Source organism: Corvus kubaryi, unplaced genomic scaffold (assembly GCF_017639235.1).
Source record: "Corvus kubaryi isolate FWS band 111438036 unplaced genomic scaffold, C.kubaryi_AGA036_p1.0 37398, whole genome shotgun sequence".
NCBI classification, from domain to species: Eukaryota; Metazoa; Chordata; class Aves; order Passeriformes; family Corvidae; genus Corvus; species Corvus kubaryi.
This window is the reverse complement of record NW_024581137.1, coordinates 54,790,989-54,797,216: the sequence shown is the minus strand read 5'-3', so window position 1 is coordinate 54,797,216 and position 6,228 is coordinate 54,790,989.

Here is a 6,228-nt window from a genome sequence, read left to right as displayed (position 1 = left end):
AAAGGTAAGAAAAAAGGAGTTTAATTCCTTGTGCACAAGATTACAAAACAAGAAGGGCAACCTGGTAAAGTACTGAGGCACTGGGACAGCACAAGACAGGTCCAAGCCATGGTTTTCTGACAGCCATGGCTTGGATGAATGAGCCCAGACAGGTAAATCACAAGGGGATAAAAAGTATCAGGGTGATCTCAGACAGGAGCTCCCAAGGGGGGCGAGAAAAGTGGAAGAAACAGACTGAAAGTTTCTCCTCTTCCAAGATTTATTTTCACATTTATAGAAATCCTGGCTGCTGTGTAAAAAGAACTTCCAAGAGAACTGAAACCCAGAAGGGAAGAAAGAACCGTATTTCCTACTAAAAAGTGTCAATCATTGGGTTATTCCCAGCAGCATAAATTAGCCGTCGTGGAGTTCTGCCATGGCATGCCAGATTGCTTCCAGGACAGAAGAGGCCCACACAAACCTCATCTATGTACATATATATGCAAACGTGGAATCTGCAGTGCAGGTCTGGGGTACAGACATCTCCCCCGTGGTGTCCCTGAAGGGTGGATAAACACTATTAGGTATCAGTTAAACATTTTTGTTACTGCAAAATCTTTAAGATCTGGAGGAATGAAGGCTGTGATCTACCACCATGTGCCAAGAAATGGATTTCTACCAAAACTAGCGCTAGGTTTATGATCATAGGGAAAGATATTCTGGAGTGTGAAAATGCTAACATTATTCTTTAATTTGGGGACAAAAGGTATATCCGCAAGAAGAAGTCAAATACTGGCTTGTAAATCTAACCAGAGGCTGCTTTCCTTGTTAGTTTTCATAGACTCCTTACAATAACTCGTGGAACCCCGTACAGTCATGGAGCACAGAATGAAAATCACTAATTTTAACAAAATATGTCACTGGGTTAAACTGTTTTGGGTTAGAGATAATAACTTGAGAAAAGGAGGTCAGACTGTAATCCAGTAACCCTCCTTTAGCCAGGGATCTGGGAACATGTCAGTGGAGTGGGAGCCCCTTGTTCTGCTCTGCCTAAGTGTCACATCTGCACTGTATCCTCCAGCTGGATCTCTGCATGGAGGGGAAGTGTGGGGGATCCCAGGATCTCTGCGTAAAGGGGGAGTGTGGAGGATGCCAGGATCTCTGTGTGAAGGGGGTGTGTGAAGGATCCCAGGATCTCTGCGTGGAGGCGTAGCCCATTTCCAGTTTAATTAGAGTGATGTATCTGCCCAGACACTGCCAGAAAAGGATGACTGGCCCCTTTGTGTATGCATTTTCCACATGCTTCTCCTACTTGTTGGGTGTGTCTGGTTTGTAAATCCCATGTGGCATGAGTGAAATTACAGTGTAAGTACTTCAGCAGAAGCACGGCAATACCCACTCACATGCTTTAGAGAGGGACAGACTTCTAGGTACAGGAAAAAAGTGCAGGAAACTAAGAAATGCTTAAACTCAGGAAATGTAAACTGGAAGCAAGTTGGAAATAGTTGAAAGTCAGGAAAGAGTCACAAAATAACTCCACACAAGATGTTAAGAGAGAAAATAATGAAAAATGTTCAGGTGGAACTGCAAGTCGCAGGTTATTTCAAACTCTCTCCAACTGGAGATGATCACAGCACATCGAAGCAAGGTCAGATCTGTAAGATATGGATTGTCTCCAAACTAGGACATTTGAAGAAAAAGCAGCTTTGGCGGGATGGGGAAGCAGTGTGATGGGAGAAGCCAGCTTTTAGAAACTGAGCTCTTTGGCACTTTTCACCTGAAAGTGAAAAGTTATTTTTCCATTTTCCATATCTGCAAATTTTACTTGGGTTTTAAAGTCATTCTGTGGATGCTGGTTTTTGCTCCTCTTCAAGAAGAAGGAGTTGCTTTGATGGTAACTTGCAAAGGAGAACTGCATTCCAGTGATACCTGTTCGGCTGCATCTGCAATAACTACAAGACAATACATAGTTTTGCCAGTGAAAAACATTTTGCCCAATACACTGGTAAGAGAATATGCCAGATTGCATAGGTGGAAATATTTATGCCTGCTCAGTTGCCTGATCAAAACAAAGATTTAATGCAAAACAAAGATTTAATTTCGTTTTTAAAGGCTTTCCTGAAAACATGGAAACCTTAACAGGACCACTGGAGGGCAGCAACGTCCAAGCGAATCATCCATCAGTGCACTTGTCGGAATTACTTCGTGAAACCCCCAAAAAAACTTAGCAAAAAATTATAAATAATTAGAAATTATTTTCTGCTGCCCATATGAAAGTATGAAAAACAGTGCAATTCCTCCAGAGCAAAAGGCAGCACTGCAGTGTCAGTTCCCTTGCTTTCCCACATCTAAAGAATGCCACCTGAAGCCTGCAGGACTTGTCTTGTTGCCAGAAATTGCTAAAAATATCAAAAACTATGTGGAGTCTTGATGCATTCTGAACCCCAAGGATTTGTGTTTTTTTAAAAAATCGATAGAAGTGCCAAGACTATTTTGTATATCTATATATCTATATATATATCTATTTATATATATAAATTTGAATTATATTTACATTTGAGTTATGTGTAGGTGCATATGTCTAAATTAATCCATACTGTTGTATTAACATAAGGGAGAAAAACCTTTGATTTTTATTTTTTAAGAGTGTCCTATATTTCATAATTTCAAAGAAACATTTCAAACACCAAGTGAGTGGAATCAGTATAATGAGTGCTCCCTCTCTAAAGAAGTCCACTGACATTAGTGAAGACTTTGGGATCACTGTGAAGATAAAAGTATGAACTTTTCTGTGAGCATTGAAAGAATGCTATTATTAGTCCAGTGTTTACACATTTAAGGAATACATGTTCACAATAATTTAAGATTATAGTCAGACACAGTAGTCCATTGGTTATAAATATAGAAATAATAAGAAATATACTGGCTGACTTACACACCCAGGACATAACATCTGTCTATATTTTTGATAAAAGAGGAGTGAGGTAAATAAAACTGGTATGCTTGATATTTCTGTAAAAAATATAAGATACAGTTCCACTCTGCAATTTTGTTATGTACACATAACCTCTTACTCAGTAACTGAGCTCCCTGTTTGCATTCAAATCACATCCAGCTATTTCATATGCAAAAATGTTCTGTCACTGTCAGAACAAGGGGAAAAAAGGAGATGGGCTTGTCCTATCGTAGTGTCATTTGGCACCTGGATGCCTGAACAAATCACCTCCAGGACTCTGATTTTGTTAGATAACAATGGGAAAGATGTTTTCTGAATATGTTACTACCAGAAGAAAGAATGGGTTTGGACAACAGCTGAACTTTGAAGAGGCCCCACAGGATAACAAGGAATGTGTGGGGATCACTTGGGGAGTGTGAACAAAATAAATACAGAAAAGCAATATGATCCTGACAAGACAGGGAGACTGCTTTAAAACGTGGAAAAATCCATGTCTTAGTAGAAGTTATGATTCCTCTAAGGTATGTGACAGGCATTTGGGCATATTTTATTTCAGAATAGCTTGTACCTGGTCCTGTAGACTGAGAGCCCATTAGCTGATGGAGCAGACCAGGTGATCCTGGAGAGATCAGTTTCAGATTAATTTCCTCCAAGAAAAATCCCCCTGTGCTCCACACTGCACATGAGCATCAAGGTGGGGCCCTCGGGAATCTGTTCAGATCCACACACCCAATCCAAACCTAAAACCCACCACAAAATTCAGCCTTACATGGTACAGAGGGAAATCCAAGGTAAAACACCTGGTAGAAGTCATCCATGGCAGTTAGAGAAAGTGTTTATGTTTACACATATAAATATTTATACCTCTGTATTTATACCTATAAATGTAGGATAAAGTTGCTGTTGGGTTTTTTATTTTCCATTCCCTACATGCACGAGTCTCTCTTTAGCCTTTGGAATTTAAATATCTTATAATGGTGATAAAGAGGATGATATATATGGAAATTGTTCTTAATGCTCATCATATTTATATGGAAATGTGTGCGTGTATATATATCTATGTGAATTTAACTGTTTTACAATAGGAACTGTGGCATTTATTCTTTATCTAAGTAAATGATGATAGCATAAAAATGGAAATCTAAGGAAAAATATCCCATTGTCATATGGGAAACAATTGTGCATTGCTCTGGAACAGTGGTTTAAGCCCCTCCTTCTGATCCTGCAGTTGGCTTCTGGGCAGATGGATCTCACCTTCACTTCCAGATTTTATGGACTGTAGTTTGAAAAGCAAAATCCAGCTTCTAAGCTGAGATGATGTGCTTGGCAAGTTACTGAAAGACAGTAAAGATGAAAGTACAGCAAGATTTTTCCACAGTCAGTTTTCGTGTGCTTTTATATACTGTTTTAAACAAAAACATCTGGTTTACTGTCACCATTTTAAAGGCTGGGGAAGAATTCTTTTTTAAAATTCTGGATTTTACTAATGTTCCAGTTAGCAAACAGATGTTAAAATCAATTGTAATAGCACATGATGTGAAAAGTTGGACTTCTAATATGGAAATGTGTTAAAATGTGGACACAGTGATTTTGAAGGCGAGAACCTACAAGCCTGCACAGAACGAAGTTGTTTGAGAGCACAAGTCTGATGAGGAGCAGCTGAGAGAGCTGGGGGGGGTTCAGCCTGGAGAAAAGGAGGCTCAGGGGGGACCTTCTCACTCTCTAGAACTCCCTGACAGGAGTGTGCAGACAGGTGGGGGTCAGGCTCTCCTCTCAGGGAACAAGAGCAGGACCAGAGAAAATGGTCTCAAGTTGCACCAGGGAAGGTTTAGGTCAGATATTAGTGAAAATTTCGTTGCTGAAAGGGTTATCAAACTTTGGAACAGGCTGCCCAGAACAGTGGTGGCATCACCCCCTGGAAGCCTTCAAGAAGTGTGAGGATATGGCACTTGGTGACAGTGTTTAGTGGTGATCTCAGCAGTGCTGGGGTAATGGTAGGACTTGATGATCTTAGAGATGTTTTTCAGCCTTAGTGATTCTGTGATTCTATGAAAGCTGAGAACCTTTTCTATTGGAAAGCACAAGTACCTGGTCCTATCCTTGTCAGACATCTGTGATTTCTCTGCCTTAATCTTTGGAACAGGTTATCGCAGATTTGCCAAGCTTTCTCTTGGGCAAGCTTCCCTTTTCCACAGGGAAATTAAAACCACAGCAGTGCCTCTGGCTTTAATTTGGTGTTTTATTCCAAATGCAGACTTTGGTGAGCTGAGGACCTAAAGCTCGTGACACCCCGTAGACTCAAGCCCATATGCCACATGCCTAAAAAAACCGGTTGAATTTCAACCACCCCCATGGTTGCCGTGGGGTTTACACCCACAGCCTTTGGCTTGTCTGCTGGTGGGACAACACCCGTTGGTGAATTCCAATTATTTTTGCCATGGTTATTTTCTGTTGAGGGTGTAACATTGCCCAGCCCATTGTCCAAAACCCTGTAGAGCCAAAGGACCTTGACAGCGATGGAGAAGCCCGGGGGGCACAGTCTGGTTCCTTCACTTTGAGCAAGAAGAGTGGAGGAGGGGGAGCAAAAAGAAAGAAAGAATAAAAAGGCAGCAGGACAAGGAGAAAATCTACACCGGGATGGTTTCTATGGAAAATATCACCGGGTTCAGCGGAGCCTGTTGTTAGCAACCAGTGTATACAGCCAGGGCGCCGCAGGCAGAGCGGGGAGATGGATGGGTTGGGGCTGATGATGAATATTCCCATCTCCCAGCCCCGTTCCAGCGGCAGCGATGAGCCCAGCCTCCTCGCCCCGCGTGTGGGGAAATTAGGAGAGGGTTTAGTCTCTTCCCTCAGCTCCAACCCACAACCTGCACAGCGGCGGAGGGACCCCCCACAATCTCCCCGAAGTCCAAATCCCCTTCACAGGTTTCAAGTCAACATTTTATTTCTTATTAATTCACGACGCTACTCGCACTTAAAATATCACAAGTACATTGCAGGGAAGAGACGGGATACGAGCCCCTCAGAGACTCGGGGAGCAGCACTCAGAGCGCCGGCGGGTCTGTGAGGGGCGATGGCGCCCGGGAAAGGGAAGGGGGGCACCGCCATTACCCCGCCAGGCCGTGCCCTGCCCGCCCGCGCGGTCACTCGGCAACGGCGGCGGCGGGAGGCTGAGGACGGGCCGGCCCGGCCGTGGCTGAGGGGAGCCCCGGTCCCGACACACTGGATCCCAGCGCCGGCCCGGCCGTGGCTGAGGGGAGCCCCGGTCCCGACACACCGGATCCCAGCGCCGG